General features: G+C 43.1%; 1 long non-coding RNA gene across 1 annotated transcript; it reads right to left on the bottom strand.

Moving 5' to 3' along the window:
- Positions 1 to 4,232: 4,232 nt before the first annotated feature.
- Positions 4,233 to 17,620, bottom strand: LOC114004744 (uncharacterized). Its single transcript, XR_003546816.1, has 3 exons — positions 17,528 to 17,620; positions 11,303 to 11,452; positions 4,233 to 4,352 (listed from the first exon to the last, which is right to left on the bottom strand). It is a non-coding gene; the product is annotated as an uncharacterized LOC114004744 (long non-coding RNA).
- Between the last annotated feature and the right edge of the window lie 586 nt (positions 17,621 to 18,206).

The following is an 18,206-nucleotide window of genomic DNA, read 5'->3' as shown; positions in this document are numbered from 1 at the left end:
AGCAAAACAAAAAACAAAAAACAAACAAACAAAAAACCTCTCAAAAAAAATAAAAATCACCCCTTGGGGGGATGGTCATGCTGCAATCCCCTCTCCTCTGTTCTCCTCTCAGAATGTTGGACACACATACACATGTACCCAGCAGGAGTTTTAAGCCACCAGGTCCAGGATTCAAACCACAGTTGACCACAGGGAATTCCAGTGATGTAACCATTATGCCATCTGCTGGTCTCTTTCACAAATTTTTTGAAGTCCCCACAAATGTAATCAATATACCATAATATCCTGCATCCAAAGATGTTGCCAAAAGAGAAAAAGCATCTATCCGGGATATCCAATTTACAAATGTTAGGAGTTTCAGAAAGAAAATAATTGGCAAAATGGGAGAAAAAAAATTCACCCAAGAAATAACTAAAGACAATTTTCTGGAACTGAATGCTTTGAGTTCTAAAACTAAAAAGTCACAATGAATAAAAAAAACAAACCCAAGACATACTATCACAGCATTTTAGAACACTGGGTGGGGGCAGGGAGAAAGAACTTTCTGAAAAGATTTGAGAGATAAAACAAGTCGTACATGAAGAATCAGAAATGAGAACAGCATTGTATTCAGTATCAGCTGGGTTTCTAAATCCTATTTCTCAGTGAAAGGAGCTAGGGTTCCTCAGAGAAATGCTGGAGTCCAAGGATGGGGCAAAGAAAATACAAAGTGGGATTTGTGGTAAACAGCCGATGGGGACATATCAGAAAGACGCAAAAGCCAGGTTGAAAGAGACACTTACTGGTAAAATTTGGGATAATTTGAACATCAAATTGTATAATGTTAGGAATCAAGTATATCACATAAAATAGTCTAAACTGATTGTAAAATAAAATACAAAGGCTGGGGAGGGAAAGCTCTTCTTTATAAATGAACAGCAACTTGTAAATCTATCAGGAATGATACACGGCCAGGTGAAAATTTTTCTTTCTTTTCTTTTTTAAGAGAGAGATTGTTTCTATAGGGCATGTGTATTTGCCGGAGAGACAGAGAGAAAAGGCGAGAAATCACTCCTGGCCCCTGGGGGTATGGTCATACTGCAATCCCTTCTCCTCCTTGGTTTTTGGGCGCACACACATGCCTAGTGTGAGTTTCAAGCCTTTGGGTCCAGGACTCCAACTGTGGTCAGCCATGTGAGAGGCCAGTGCCTTAACCAAAATGCCTCCTACTGGCCCCTGGTCAAGTGAAATCTTTGAAAAACCTCAGTTTTTTCATTTGTCATATGGCAGGACTATAGTAAAGATCAGACCATGTATAAAGTATGCTTGGTATACTGTAGGTGCTGACAAACAGTGGCTATTTCATTGGCATTTTGTGTCTTTTCTGTACAGCAGTGCTGGACTCACAGTAAGTCCTCCATGAATCTTTGTTTAATTCAGGCATTGTGACCAAATCACGTGGTGAACTCTCAGTGGGACAAACCATGGTTTCTGTTTTGTTTTAAAGTTTTGCCTAGGGCATGAGTGCTGGCTGATGAAAGAAAGAGAGAGGGAAAGTGAGAAATCATTTCCCAGTGAGGGTGACCATGCCATAATCCCTTCTCCATTCTCTTCCTGGGAATCTGGGCACTTATACACATATGCCCAGCATGAGTTTCAAGTCACTGTGTCTGGGATTTGAACTGTGGTTGACCACGTGGGACTCCAGTGCCTTAACAACCATGCATGTGGAGCAAGTGTGCTGCCCTCTAGTTTTGATATATTTTTAAGCAAAAATCTATAGTGACTCCACTCTCTTTTTTTTAAGGTTTTTGCCATAAGGTGCATGTACTCACCAGAGACACAGTGAAAGGGAAAGTGAAAAATTAGCCCCAGTGGGATGGCCATGCTGTAATCTCTTCTCCTCCATCTCCTCTTAGTTTTTTTTTTTTTTTTTTTTTTTAGAGGTTTTTGCTTTAGGACAACTGGTCTCGCCCATCTTTTTTTAGAGGTTTTTGCTATAGGACACATGTGCTCGCCAGATAGACAGAGACAGAGAAACAGAAAGCAAAAAATCACTCCCCAGCCCCCAGGGGGGATGGCCACGCCACAATCTCTTCTCCTCCATTCTCCTCAGGGTACGCATGCACACGCGCCCGGCGTGAATTTTAAGCCACCGGGTCCAGGACGCGAACCGCGGTTGACTACGTGGGAGTCCAGAGACATAGCCATTACGCTAACTGCTGGTTCCTCCTCTTAGGTTTTGTGGCACACACGCACATGTGCCCAGTGTGAGTTTCAAGCCACTGGATCCAGGATTTGAACCATGGTAGGCCAAGTGCAGGTCCAACATTTTAACTACTATGCCACCTGCTGGCCTCCTCCAATGTCTCTTTTTCAGTCACAGTGGACACTTTTGGGCTCAATTCACTCTCTTTAAGACACAGTTCTGATTCCATGACCTATCTCCAGAAACTCTTGCCAGGCAGGTTCTGGCCTGCCTGGGCAACCGTAACTGTCATATCTCTCTGGCTGCTTCTCTGAGCAGTTCTCCACTCTGCCCCCGTGATGGAAGGCCCATTCCTATTTTCCTCAGTGGTGAACTTTGTCTCGTCTTTCAAGCTGCAGACCAACTATTATTTTCTCCTCAAAGTAGAACCTTTCCTAAACTCTCCAGGCACAGCTGGCTATAATCAGTTTTTCTACACATTTAAATATAGTTGCCCTCTTGCAACTGTCACCTTGTATTGCTGTTTTGTTTTCTAATCTGTTGGTCTCAGCAAGTAAGCAGACACTCCTTGAGGACAGCACTTGGCTGTTTCCTCTTCATTTTAACTAGGCCTTAGTACCTGTTTCTCTCTTATTTCACTCCATTTTTTTTTAATAATTATTTTAATTTTTAAATAGTTTTTATCTGAAATTTGCTACAGAGCATGTGTGATCACCAGAGACAGAGAGAAAAAATGAGAAAGAAAGCAAGCCACCAGAGCAGCCATGTGCAAGTAGAGCGCCTTAACCATCACACTACCTGCTGGCCCTGCCTTTAATTCGTTCTTCAATTCGTCTGCCAACAATCATAAGGCTGATAGCATGCAGTGTGCTGGAAATGGCAAAATGCGAATTCTCACCCATTATCGATCGAAGGGCAATTTGGCAGTATTTATCAATAAAGTGCTTCTGACCTTTGATTCCGAGATGTTGCTTCTACGAAGCTGTCTTGATGAGAGAGTCTTACATGACCACAACAATATAAGGAACGACATTTACTGCAGCATTTTAAGGTTGAAACACCCTAAGTACCCATCATTAAAGCTAGATTAAATTAATTACAGAAGCTCCATGCTGTGAAATGAAGCTGCTAAAAAGAAGCATGCAGTGGATAGATCAATATGTTCTCACATACGCAGATGATCAAAATACAGTGTTAAGTGAAAGAACAAGCAGAACTTAAGTGTAAAACTGGGTCTTGTTAGCATACTGAGTTACAATGTTGATACATGAAGGAACTTGAAAAAGTTTGTAGAAAATGGAATTAAATGAGAAGTTTATTCGGGTGCAAAAAAGTTGAACTTCCTGGGAACCAGCAGTTAGTGTAATGGCTATGTCGCTGGACTCCCACGTAGTCGACCACGGTTCGCGTCCTGGACCCGGTAGCTTAAAACTCACGCCTGGCGCGTGTGCATGCGTGCCCAAGATCCCGAGAGGAGAATGGAGGAGAAGGGATTGTGGCATGGCCATTCCCCCTGGGGTGTGATTTCTCGCTTTCTGTCTCTATGTCTCTCTCTGTCTGTCTGGCGAGCGCAAGCGCACTATAGCAAAAATCTCTCAAAAAAAAAAATTGAACTTCCTGTATAAGTTTCTCATAATATGCATTGCCATGAACTTTTCGAAGACTTTCATATAAAACATGAAAATTGATTTGGTTACAAATGTTCACATCGTCTAGATCATCTTATATCAACTTACTGGAATAGTGGGATGTTTCTTGAGCTATAAATATCTTGGTTCCTATCTCAGCATTTTTTTTGAATTTTTATAGGTTAGCAAGTCAGAGGATTAATTTACTCTCAGTTTCTATTGTCTCTTTGAGAAGCATTTTTCACATAATTTTGTAAGAAATGCATACAATTATTTAGGTGCTAAGTATCTGTCATCGACTGAAAAAACTAACCCTGCTGTGTGGAACATATCTCTTCGCCAGACTCTATTCAAAACACAAGTTCTCTTTCATAAAACAGAACACCATCAGTGTGTATAAGAATACTCACAAAAGACAGGTGCATTTTGCATCTTGTCATCTTTAACGAAGGTCCCTGGTGCTGGGTTCAGCGTTGCATGCTTGTAAGACTCAGCAACACAGGAGAGGGAGCAGGAAGACCGTGACCTAGTGAGACCTTGCCCAAATAACCAAACAAACGTATTTTGAGTGTTTCTGACACTTATTAAACTTTAAAATATATGGCTATGATTGAGAAATAAGTTATCACTTTAAACAGGCTATATAGAATATTATTAAAATAACAGGCAATTGTTAAATACCCCTAATGCTGCAAAAATATACAGATTTCCTTTCTTTCTCTCCTTTTTCTTAGTTTTTTCTATAGGGTACATGCACTTGCCAGAGAAAGAAAGTGGGAAATTACCACTCAAGGGGTGATGATCATGCCATAATCCCTTCTCCTCCACTCTTTTCTGGGGATTTTGTGCATGCATGTACATGCACCCACACCCAGTATGATTCTCAAGCCACTGGGTGTGAGATTCAATGAGGCTAGCCATGTGTGATCCTGTACCTTAACATCCATGTCACCGGCTACCCTACAAATTTAAAACTTTAATCATGTGAAACCATGTGATAACATGTGTAGGTAATTAGATCTTGGGGATTTACCTTGCAAACACGATCTCTACTGACAGGGTACAAGTATTCCTCCCTGCTCTATCCGGGAGTACAGGCAAAGGATAAGCCCGGTTTTGTGCCAGGAGTCCAGAACCCGTACAGGGCTGCCATGAAAGCACATAAAAAGTTGGGGAAGAACTAAGTTAGATACCAAGGGAGGAATCCAGGGCACTATAAACTGTCAAAACCACTAAAGGACAGGGCAAGATCTCAACACAAGAAAAAGCCAAGGCTCCAGAGGCGGAAAAACAGGGAACCGAGTAGGAAGGAAGGGAAGCGATGAGCAGGCTGTGGGCGGGGCTGCCCTGGCATCACTCCCTCTGACAGGGGACACCGGGTACTTGGCAGGGAGTGGTAGGGGAGGTCAGGCTCGGTTGGTGCAAACAGCTGACGTGGATACTACACCAGCTCTGCCATTTCTTCAAAGGATGCTAAAAGAGAAGAACAAGGAGGAAGAAAAGAGGAAGATGACAGTGAAGGAGAGTATTATGAGGGAGGAAATTGAGAAACTGTGACAGAGACAAATGGAGGAGAGTTTTGTACTCCTGACCCAAGCAGGCCTATTATTTTTAAAAATAATTACTTAAGGGACCAGCAGTTAGCGTAATGGCTATGTTGCTGGACTCCCATGTAGTCGACCACGATTCACGGCCCGGACCCGGTGGCTTAAAACTCACGCCAGGCGTGTGTGCGTGTGTGCCCAAGATCCCAAAAGGAGAATGGAAAAGGGATTGCAGCATGGCCATCCCCCCTGGGGGGTGATTTGTTGCTTTCTGTCTCTCTGTCTCTGTCTTTCTGGTGAGTACATGTGCCCTATAGCGAAAACCTCTCCAAAAAAAGAAATAATAATAATTACTTAAGTTTATTTATTATTTTAGTTTGCTACAGGGCACATTCACTCACCAGAGAGACAGAGAGAAAGGGAAAGTGCGAAAGCAGGCCACCAGGTCCAGGATTCGAACCACTGTCAGCCATGTGGCAGTCCTGCTCCTTAACCCATTACCTATTATTTTAAAAGTGTATTTCTTTCTTTCTTCCATGAGGGAGAGAAACAAAGAGAGAGAGAGATTCAGTACCCTCAGCAGGGTCTTGAAGTTAGGATCCACCCCAGCCTTAGCCAGCCCCAGATCAGGAGCACATACCTCTCTGTCATACTCAGGGAAGTTTCCGGACATGAACCCAGAACCCCCTTCCCCCCTGGGGCTCAGCCTCATACAATGTCGTACTTCTCTGCTGCGCCATTGTCTGTCCCCATTATCCATAATTTCTTAAAATCTCTGACTGCCTCTGGCAGGGGACACCGGGTACTTGGCAGGGAGTGGTAGGGGAGGTCAGGCTCGGTTGGTGCAAACAGCTGACGTGGATACTACACCAGCTCTGCCATTTCTTCAAAGGATGCTAAAAGAGAAGAACAAGGAGGAAGAAAAGAGGAAGATGACAGTGAAGGAGAGTATTATGAGGGAGGAAATTGAGAAACTGTGACAGAGACAAATGGAGGAGAGTTTTGTACTCCTGACCCAAGCAGGCCTATTATTTTTAAAAATAATTACTTAAGGGACCAGCAGTTAGCGTAATGGCTATGTTGCTGGACTCCCATGTAGTCGACCACGATTCACGGCCCGGACCCGGTGGCTTAAAACTCACGCCAGGCGTGTGTGCGTGTGTGCCCAAGATCCCGAAAGGAGAATGGAAAAGGGATTGCAGCATGGCCATCCCCCCTGGGGGGTGATTTGTTGCTTTCTGTCTCTCTGTCTCTGTCTTTCTGGTGAGTACATGTGCCCTATAGCGAAAACCTCTCCAAAAAAAGAAATAATAATAATTACTTAAGTTTATTTATTATTTTAGTTTGCTACAGGGCACATTCACTCACCAGAGAGACAGAGAGAAAGGGAAAGTGCGAAAGCAGGCCACCAGGTCCAGGATTCGAACCACTGTCAGCCATGTGGCAGTCCTGCTCCTTAACCCATTACCTATTATTTTAAAAGTGTATTTCTTTCTTTCTTCCATGAGGGAGAGAAACAAAGAGAGAGAGAGATTCAGTACCCTCAGCAGGGTCTTGAAGTTAGGATCCACCCCAGCCTTAGCCAGCCCCAGATCAGGAGCACATACCTCTCTGTCATACTCAGGGAAGTTTCCGGACATGAACCCAGAACCCCCTTCCCCCCTGGGGCTCAGCCTCATACAATGTCGTACTTCTCTGCTGCGCCATTGTCTGTCCCCATTATCCATAATTTCTTAAAATCTCAATCTTAGTTTCTTATTATTTAGGAAGTATAATTTTGAGTCAGGATATCTGTAACATCCTTGTTAGCTTTTAAAGAGACCTGTAAGATCCTGTTAAAACTGTCTCAAATTCTGTAAGACTGACACAAAACAATCGATGAAAGAGTCAAAATCCACCTTTATTGCTCAGACACAGAATTTTAGTTCGATCATTTAGATCATTTAATACTTTGGCATCTGGTTTGGTGTGTGTGTGTGGAGGGGGAGGTTCTGATAGGAATGACTGATTGCCTTCTAAGAGGGTGGGTCTCCAGAAATGTGTTAGAAGCAAAAGGCAAACAGATAGGTGAGCTGTTCTCATCAGCATGAGCTGCATTTTTTTCTTTTCTATTTTAAAATGAGAGGTTAGACTTCCCTAAATCCCAGTGCTCCACTCCCTAATTTGGAGATGAACCAGATGATTTCACTGGTCTTTCCCTTCTCTGGTCTCTATGATTCATCAGCTATAGCAACTAGGGTGGGGTAAACAACTCCAGTATTCAGGTTGTATTGTAGTTCAAAAGCAAGAAATCTAAGAAAAACAGAGATGTGAAAGAAGGCCCGACCTCACGACCTCATGGTGAGGCCCTCTAGGGAGTGGCATCTCCCACTGCCGGGATCTAGGAGGGACTTTGGTCTGTCTTCTTTTTTATTTCCCCCACCTTGACTTCGTTTTAATTTGCATCTATGACATATTATAGAACATAAATATACAATAAGCAAAAATTATAAAAATCATCTACCAGAAAATTAAAGTTCATTCCTAAGAAAGATAACCAGATTAACATTTTCAAACTACAGTGGTAGTGGCTCAGCGTCATCAGTGCCATCACTGGAGCTATCGTCAGGAGCTGTGGACAGCCCAGGAAAGCAGTTTCTCAGTTATGAGGATTCCATCCTCTTTCAAAAATCAATTGATTGGAGTTGGCGTTCAGGGACCGAGGCGACCGAAGCTATGCTCTAAACCCCCTCTTCTAGACACCTAAAACACAGAGACAGGGTGCTCATTGAAAGTCCTCAAAGTTTATTGAACCCCCTGCTTTAAAGAAGAAACTCCTTTTTATAAATCTGAACTCAAAATCTTTCTGTGGATACCACATCACAAAACACAGTTAGAGGAGAGATTTTGTCACAGAATGACCAGAAACCACCACAGAGACACAAGAAATATGAGAAACCAAGAAAGTATTTCTCCCCTAAAAGAAAAGAACAATCCTTCATCATCCACAGACAGTACAGTAGAACTCATGGAAATGTCTGATAAAGACTTCAGAATATTCATAGTGACAAAACTGAACGAGATGCAAGAGTTGAGAGACAATGAACTCCAGAAGATGCAGGAGAAAAGAGAGGAGTCCCAGGAGGTGAGGACGTTCTTGCATGATCTGGAAGAGGAAATACACACCATAAAAAAGAATCAAATGGAGCTGTTAGAGATGAAGGCTGCAATACAGGAAATCAAAACCTCCATAGAAAGTATTAAAAGCAGATTAGTCCATGGAGAAGATCGAATCTCGGATGTTAAAGACAAAACCTCTGACCTAGAAAAAATAACCAGAAAACCTGAGAAAACAACCAAAAAACTTGAGAATACTATACCAGAAATACTAGATATCATTAAAAGCCCTAATATCTGGATAATTGGTATCCCAGAAGGTGAGAAACTAATAAGGGCATTGATAATCTATTCCATAAAATCCTGGAAGAAAACTTTCCAAATCTAGAAAGGCATTCAAATATCCAGACCCAAGAAATACACAGGATCCCACATAGAATCAACCCAAGATCTTCTCCAAGGCACATCATAGCCAGATTGGCCAAAACCACAAAGACAAGATACTAAAATTGGCAAGAGAAAAATGTCAGGTTACTTATAAAGGCTATCCCATCAGGCTAAATCTCTGACCTTTCATCAGAAACACTGTGAGCAAGGAAAAGAATGGGAAAATATATTCAAAGCGTTAAGTGAAAAACAGTTTCGGGACCAGCAGTTAGCGTAATGGCTATGTCGCTGGACTCCCATGTAGTCGACCACGGTTCGCGTCCCGGACCCAGTGGCTTAAAACTCACGCCGGGCATGTGTGCGTGCGTGCCCAAGATCCCGAGAGGAGAAGGGATTGCAGCGTGGCTATCCCCCCTGGGGGGGGTGATTTCTCACTTTCCTTCTATCTCTCTGTCTCTGTCTTTCTGGCAAGCGCACGTGCCCTATAGCAAAAACCTCTCCAAAAAAAAAAAGAAAGAAAGAAAAACCGTTTCAACCAAGAATACTATAATACTATACCTGGCCATATTATCCTTCATGTAGGAAGAAAAGATAAAAACATTCTCAAACAACACCCAAAAGAATCTACCAATACCAGACCAGCCCAAGAAGTTCTGAAAGGAGTGCTTTACCAGGAAAACTAAAGAAACACATACAGAAAAAAGAGAACAAAAGCAACCAAGAAAATGATCAATTTAATGCTAGGGACAAGAAATATCAATAAGAGGGACCAGCAGTTAGCATAATGGCTATGTCACTGAGCTCCCATGTTGACCGTGGTCTGAGTGCCGGACCCAGTGGTTTAAACTCACACCGGGTGCATGTACGTGCCTGCCCGAGACCCCAAGAAAAGAATGGAGAAGGGATTGCAGCATGGCCATCCTCCCTTGGAGGGGGGGTATAACTTCTCGCTTTCTGTCTGTCTCTCTCTGTCTTTCTGGCAAGTGCACACGCCCTATAGCAAAAACCTCTCTCAAAAAAAGAGAAAAGAAATATTAATAATAACATTGAATGTTAACTTCCAGGATTTAAACAGAAAGATCAGACCACAGTAACATTGCAGAAGAGAGATTAATTATGTAAGACTGAACTGGTGAAATAGAATTTTATGACTTTTGAGTAAAACATAACTGACTTTTTTACTATGCTTTGTTTTCCCAAATTAAGAATTTTTCTTTCTTTTGATAGTTTCAGCAATTTGTTAAAATATTTTTTTCTTCTGGTTTGTTTCTTTAAATGGAAACATAAACTTTTCTCCCTTCCTGATCCCTCTGGAATTGGAAAATATTTGGAATATTCTTATTTGTAATAGAATGGTTATTTGCATAAGTTCAATCATTCCTGTTGCCTTGAATCAGAAATTGGAAATACTCGTTATTGGACAGGGCTTTGACTGGAATGTCATATCTGAAGATTAAACCAGAAAACTATGGAACTAAGGTGGATCTCAAGTAAGTCCACAGAAGCTCCTGGAAAGATGGCCTGGCACCATAATAGTTCTGCCTAGCAGAGAGGATTAGAGATCACCCCTGGGGGGTGATTTTTCACTTTCTGTCTCTCCGCCTCTCTCTGTCTTTCTGGCAAGCGCAGGTGCCCTATAGCAAAAACAAAACAAAACAAACAAACAAAAAAAAAACAAAAAACAACTAAAAAAAATACTGTCTGTTGTTATAAAGTCACAAATGAAAGTATGACAAATATTTCAAATATTATCTTTAAAATTCAGTTTTTTGAAATTTTGACAGTCAAGCACTATGGAGGAATATGAGCAAAAACATTTTATATGTAAAGTAAATGTTTGTGGGAAAATATAAAAATAAAAGAAGATAAAAAAAAAAAGGTGGCAAAAGCTAACACAATGGTCCTAACTGAGAAATATGAGGGTACTTCAAAAGGATTATGGAAAAATGGAATTGAAGTATGAGTTCATTTTGGTGCACAAAGAGTTTGGGGATCCATGTAAAGTGGATTTCACTGTGCTTTGAAGACCCCTCATACTTCCTAGGAGATTGCCCTCAGTCCACTGCCTCCTATCTTTTCTCTATTTTTCCATAAAACTGATGTCAAAAATGCTTATTCTTGTACAGATGAAAGTTCAGTTGGCTTTGATCCTCATGACCGGAACAAGCTGCCAGTATCAACCTATCCTAACCAAAGAACTCTCCAGACGATTTCACTGAATTTAACAAGCACTGAGTATCCGCCCAATGGCAGGCACTGGGGCAGAACTATATACAGCAGGTACACGAGGAAAAAAAAACAACACAGCAACTTGTCCTTAAGGAGGAGTGAAAGTAAATTAGGAATTAGAACCGAGAATGGGACCAGTCATGAAATCACAGTGGTAGGAGAGCACAATAAGAGAATGACAAATTCTCCAGGGCAGTTAACCTTTAGAGAAAGGCAGGAAGCCGCCTCACCTTGCCAGTGCATTCGCAGTGAGTCACAGTTACTTGAAGTCCTTGCACAACCGCGAAAGAGGAAATGTAACGTACACCAGCTATAGTATTCAATGTCGACAGGAAGTGCCAGTGAAGAGAGGTGTGACTGTTCATTTTTAAATAAATCATCTAAGATAAAAACAGGTAAAGAAGATTAGCTATTACAGGAGGTCTCTGTTTATTTGATAAATGGCACCATTGTGAGGATATTTTGGGAACTCAGTTGTTTCCTTAAAGCCAAAAGTAAGTGTGGGTCACCTGAGAGAAGGCTTGAGAACGATCTAACGGTCATTCCATTCAGAGCCACCACTAGTAACTGGAAGGCCAAAGGACAGGAGTGGGAAATGATATTGAAAAACTGGGGTAGAGACACAGGAAGCCATGAGCAGATCCTCACTTGATAACATTATTTGACAAAATTAGCCTGATTCATTTTCTCATTTTACAAAAATCTGATCCTTTTGATATGAGATCTGAAGTGAATATTTTCCTTCCAAATCAAGTTTTTAGAGTTCCTGAGAGACTAAGTATTCATAAATATTAATTAATGACATTAACTTTTATTATTGTTATTATTTTTTAGTTTTTTTGTCACAAGGCATGTGTGCTTGTTAGAGACAGACAGTGAGAGGGAACGAGAGAAATCAACCCACCTAGGGGAGGGTCATGCTGCAATCTTCTGTCCTCCATTCTCCTCCTGAGATTTTGAGCATGCGTGCACACAGGCCCAGCGTGATTTTCAAGCTGCTGGTTCTGGAACTCATACCATGGTCGACCATGTGGGAGTCCAGCACCTTAACCACTATGCCGCCTTCTGGCCCCTAATGCTATTAATTTTTTGTAATAATTTTTTTGGTAAAAATGTACAAAAATATAGTAGACTGAAATGGAATCTTCGATGATGACATATCTGTAGATGATGTATTTACACACAAAGCAGCAGCTGAAAATCCAGTATTACTACGAGCAAGAGCATAACTGAGCTCGTTGCAGTTCCTAGTGAAGGACATCAGCCCAGTGGGGACCTTAGCTGAAGCGGTTCAAGACCACCAGTCCCTTTCCCTTTCCCAAGCTAGTGGCATGCTCGTGGGCATTCTGGACAGCCAGAACAAACTTAGACCTGGGCCCAGACAGCTGATGAGAAAAGAAGGGAAGCGTTACTGGATGCTAAGTCAGAGGCGGAGACCCCTCCACCTCACTGCTCCCCAACCTCCATACCCTGCAGCCAGTGCTCACAGAGGTCTGGGGCTGTGGATATTGTTCCTTCATAAACAGAAATCATTTCTCAGAATGGCTAACAAACCCTTATGTTAGTCTTCAAGTAAATTAGTCTGTTAGTAACTTCTGTTCAAAATAAACTCGTATTCTTGGGAACCAGCAGTTAGCGTAATGGCTATGTCGCTGGACTCCCACGTAGTCGACCGCGGTTCGCGTCCCGGACCCGGTGGCTTAAAACTCACGCTGGGCGCGTGTGCATGTGTGCCCAAGATCCCAAGAGGAGAATGGAGGAGAAGAGATTGCGGCGTGACCATCCTCCCTGGGGGGTGATTTCTCGCTTTCTGTCTCTATGTCTCTCTCTGTCTGGCGAGCGCACGCGCCCTATAGTGAAAAACCTCTCAAAGAAAAAAAAAAAAAAAAAACTCGTATTCTTGGGACCACCAGTCAGTGTAATGGCTATGTCACTGGACTCCCATGTAGTCAACCGCGGTTTGAGTCCCAGACCCGGTGGCTTAAACTCATGCCGGGTGCATGTGCGTGCGTGCCCAGGATCCTGAGAGGAGAACGGAGAAGGGATTGCGGTGTGGCCATCCCCCCTCGGGGGTGATTTCTCACCTTCTGTCTGTCTCTCTCTGTCTTTCAAGGCAAGCGCACACGTCCTATAGCAAAAACCTCTCCCCGAAAAAAGAAAAAAAAAAAAACTTATGTAGTTACAAAGAAAAACATATTAAACATTAAATATTAACATTAAAGCATTCTGGGCAGGACCAGAAGCTGGCATAATGGCTATGTCGCTGGACTCCCACTTAGTCGACCATAGTTGGAGTCCCACACTTAGCAGCTTAAAACTCACTCTGGGTGCTTGTGTGTGCATGCCCAAGTCCTGAGAGGAGAATGGAGAAGGGAGTGCAGTATGGCCATTCCCCCGGGGGTGATTTCTCGCTTTTTGTCTCTTTCTCTCTCTGGCGAGTGCACACACCCTATATAGCAAAAATCTCTCTAAAAAAAGTAAATAATAATAAATAAATAAAATATTCTAGGGGAGAGCTCCTGTCTTGACTTACTCTGACCCACAAGCCCCTAGGGAGGGCAATTTAGGTTTTATAAGTTTTGGCATGTGGGCTTAGCTGCTTGGTTCACTTCAGTGTTTTTTTCTATACCACAGAATCCAAGTTTTAAAAGTTTAGGAAAGCAGGCCAGCAGGTGGTGGGGTGGTAAGATGCTGGTCTCCCACTTGGCCAACTCTAGTTCTAGTCCTGGACCTGGTAGCTTGAAAATCATGCTGGGTACTTGTATGTACATGGCCAAACTCCCAGGAGAGTGGATGGGAAGGAACTGTTACATCGTAATCTACCTCGGGGAGGGGGTGCTTTCTCATCCTCCCTTTCTCTGACTCTCCAGCAAGTGCTTGTACCCTATGGTTAAAAACAAACAAACAAACAAAAAACATAAAAATAAATAAGTTTAGGAAAGAGACCAACTAAGTAAAACTCTGTAAAAAGAGTTAACTAGGTCCAGCCCTAGGGGTTGAGGACTGGATCCCACAAGGCAGACTGCAGTTCAGGCCCTGACTCCAGTGGCCTGGAAGACGTGCTCAGTCCTCATGCATGCTTACCCAGGGTCCTGATAGGGGGTACTTTCTCTCTACCTCTTTGTTTCCGTCTGTCTCTCTCTCGTGAGTGCACATGCTCTCTGGTAATTAAAAAAAAAAAAAAAGTTAACTGGGTCAGCTAGATAGTCGCACGGTGGTTAATGCAGCTATATCCCATATGGCCAACCACATGGTTCAAGTACTGGACCCAGCTACTTGAGAAATGTGCTAGGCGAGCATACGTTCACGCCCAAAGTCTAAAAAGGAGGAGAAAGGATTGTGATGTGATCAGCCTTAAGGGTGGGGGGGCTTCCTCATGTTCCCTCTCCCCCTCTCTCCCTCTGGCATATATCCTATAATAATTTAAAAAGAAATTAACTGGGCTGGCACATAGCCTAAGGATCAAGAGTCAGATCCTAGATGGCCCACTACTGTATGTAAAGTGTACAGAGTGCATGTGTGAATGCATGCCCCAAATCCTGAGAAGATGGAGAAATGGAAGTAGGACTGTAGGGACCAGCAGTTAGCGTAATGACTATGTCACTGGACTGCCACATAGTCGACCGCGGTTTGAGTTCTGGACCCAGTGGCTTAAAACTCAGGCCGGGTGCATGTGTGTGCATGCCCAAGATCCCGAGAGGAGAATGGAGGAGAAGGGATTGCGGTGTGGAAATCCCGGGTGGTGATTTCTTGCTTTCTGTCTCTGTCTCTCTCTGTCTTTCTGGCGAGTGGATGCGCCCTATAGCAAAAACCTCTCCAAAAAAAAAAGAAAAAAGAAAAAAAAAAGGCAGGGGAGGGGATGCCTTCTCCCTTCCTCTCTTTCTGACAAGCATATGCACCCTATGGCAATTAAAAAGAATTATCGATATTTCCCCCATATCTGCTTCCAAATGATATAACCGAAATTCAAGAGTCCAAAACATTTTTTTGAGAGAGATTTTTACTGTAGGGTGTATGTGCTTGCCAGAGACACAAAAAGAGGCAGCGGGACAGAAAGTGAGAAATCATTCCTCTGGCCCCCACCCAAGACTTCTGCTTCACAAGTTCTCCCCAGGACACTTTCTTAGGTTCCTCTTACTCATGGATGGCCATGCAGCAATCCATTCTCCTGCATTCTCCTCATGGGATTGTGGGCACACAAGCACACACCCAGCGTGACTTTTAAGCCATCAGATCTGGGACCCAAATTGCAGTTTACAATGTGCGAATCCAGTGACGTAACCATTACCTCATCCACTGGTCCCCCCAAATTTCTTCAAAGGAACCCATGCTTCATTTAGCTTTGGGGCCTAGAGGAAGGAGAGGCCCCTTACCAACTGTGTGAGCGTTTGCAGAACTCACCACCCCACTGCTCTCTTGCCCAGCTCTAGGATTCTGATCTGCACCCTCAATGGCAGTGGCTTATCTTCCCTCTCACAAATACGTGGCATTTTGATACCACAAAAACAGGCGCTGACAGCTTGCTGAGACAGAGCACTGCAACCACCTCAGACTGAAAAGCGGTCTTCCCAGACCTTCCTGTCTCTGACTCCCTCCCCTACTCTCCACCTTGCCCGTCACCATCTCTCCAACCTATTATGGCCATACTTTCCATTATAAAAGGTTAACCCTGTTGCCCACCTCTGCTCCTTACCCTCCTCATTAAAAAGCTTCTGATGACTCCCCATTTCAAAATAAAGCCATAGTCTTTATCCAGGGACTCAAGACTTTTTCCCTTTAAAGAGGTTTTTGCCTTAGGGCACATACACTCACCAGAGAGAGTCAGAAACAGTAAGCGAGAAATCAACCCCCAGGGGGGGAGTGGCCATGCCACAATCCCTTCTCCATTCTTCTCTCGGGATCTTGGGCACACACACACACATCCCTGCCATGATTTTGAGGCAACTGGGTCTGGGACTCTAACTAAAGTTGGCCATGTGGGAATTCAGCGAGGTAACTGCTACGACCTCTGCTGGCCCCCACCCAAGACTTCTGAATCACCAGGTTCTCCCCAGGACACTTTCTTAGGTTCCTCTTACTCTCTTTGTTATAGGCAGCCTGGCCAGGCCTTGGCTTCACTGGATGACTTGCCATCCCTACGGGCCAGGCATGTTTGTACCTGTGCAATGTTGATCATACTTGGCCCTCAGCTTGAGACTTCCTTTCTAGTCTGGCAAACTCCTGTCAAGTTTTAGCTCAAATGACACCTCTTGTCAATTTGTTTGACAATACTTCACACCCCACACATACACTACCTTGCAGTTTAAAAAGAACTTTTAAATCTATTATTTATTCACTTGCTAGTACGACCTATAGAATATGCTGGGAAGGCTTTCCTTTCCAGCATTACAGACAGAAAGCCCAAGCCTTAGAGAGGGGGGAATGCAGGCTTAGTCAATTCTGGAGCTGAGACTCTCAACAAGCTCCAACTTTGGGCTGGCTACTTCTTCGACTCAAGCTCTCTACTTCTCTCCCTCTCAGCTGCAGCTGACAGTCTTAACATGCTGAAGACGTCCCCACTGCTGGATGTGAACTAACTCAGCACGGGGCTCCTGGGAGGCAGAAGGCTTGGCTGACAGCAAACTCAGCAGGCCCTTGTATGCAAAATGACATTTTGGCCTTAGGCACTCACTAAGTTACACAGTCCTTGCTCCGTAAGAGGAAAAGTTTTCAGGCACTAGAGTGTAGCATTAAAAAAAAGCCAAACTGAATTAGGGACTGTCCTACCACTTTATTAGACCCCCAACATGCATGCATGTACAGAGGCATTTAAGGTCAATGTGCTGCGATTTCAATTTCTCTCACTCCCCAACCCCCACTTGCTGAGCTCAAAAGGGACTCATCGTGAAACTCTGAGACTGATCCGTTGGTACTGGACAAAAACTATTTCCGGGTGCCCAGTTGTGGCACTTGGGAATTACCCTTTGCATTGCTCTTGGTGGGGCAGAGGGCAGACATTATACTTACAAAATATGTTCAAAGATCTATTTTTCACAGCAGTAAAGTTGTTATTTGTGTATTACTGAGACCCATGAATAATAGTTAAATAATAAAACACAAATTCATAAAATGCAAACTAGACATAAAATACACTGTACTACTTGGTCATTTAGAAATGTTAACCTTCTCATTCAATTAAATGAATAGATTCTAATCATTCGGCCAGTTATTCTGGATCCATTTCCTACTTTCAGTTGAAAACTTCAGGAGCAAATGTAAATATTGTCTTATGAAGGATTGTGTAGTCAGTGAGACAGTCCTGGACACAATATTCTCTTTGTTTGGCGTCCCATCTAACAGGTTTACCAAAAAACCTGGCAGCTTAGTTTTGGCAACTTAAGTAGGGTTGAGGTCTGTTGAAAGACAGGTTTGCAGAAGTGTGGATGACGTGTTTACGTGGCATTAGAGAACATTACCTGTGGACGGTGAAGCCTCAAGCGTTGCATGAAAGCATATTCTCTTAGCACTCCCTTTGATAAGGGGTAAGCTTGTTGCTGCTGCTGCCCTAGGGAGAATCAGACTACACAGATCACATACAGGTCCAACCACATGTTCAAGTCCAGACAAGTGCTAGTTCCTAGGTAGAATGTTTTAAGGTTTTGAAATACGGTATCTTATAAGTTGCTTTCTTTAAAAAAAAAATTTTTTTTAAAAAAAGAATTTAATTATTATTATTTGATCAGAGAGAGAAGGAAAAGGAGAAAGCAAGCTGCCAGATCTGGGATTTGAACCATGGTTGGCCATGTAGGAGTCCACTGTGCTACCTGCCAGCTCCCCAGATTGTTACCCCTAACCAGAATGTGTACTTTCGTTGTTCTTAAATGAGATGATGGAGAAGCATTAAATAAATTAGACAGGGGCCATGATAGCTGGGACAGCTGGATCCCATATGGCCAACTACACAGTTCAAGGCTAGGTCTGGTGGCTTGAAAAACAAGCCCAGGTGCACACGTATGTGTGCCCCAAATCCCCAGGAAGTAGAAACAGAGAAGAGATTAAATTGTGACCACATACCATGGAGGGAATGTTCTCACTTTTTCTCTCTCATCCTTTAGTCCTTTCCAGTGGGCACACATGCCCATGGGCACACTTTTT

This window comes from Tupaia chinensis, unplaced genomic scaffold (genome assembly GCF_000334495.1).
Source record: "Tupaia chinensis unplaced genomic scaffold, TupChi_1.0 Scaffold000063_1, whole genome shotgun sequence".
NCBI classification, from domain to species: Eukaryota; Metazoa; Chordata; class Mammalia; order Scandentia; family Tupaiidae; genus Tupaia; species Tupaia belangeri.
This window is presented reverse-complemented; position numbering and strand designations above follow the sequence as displayed.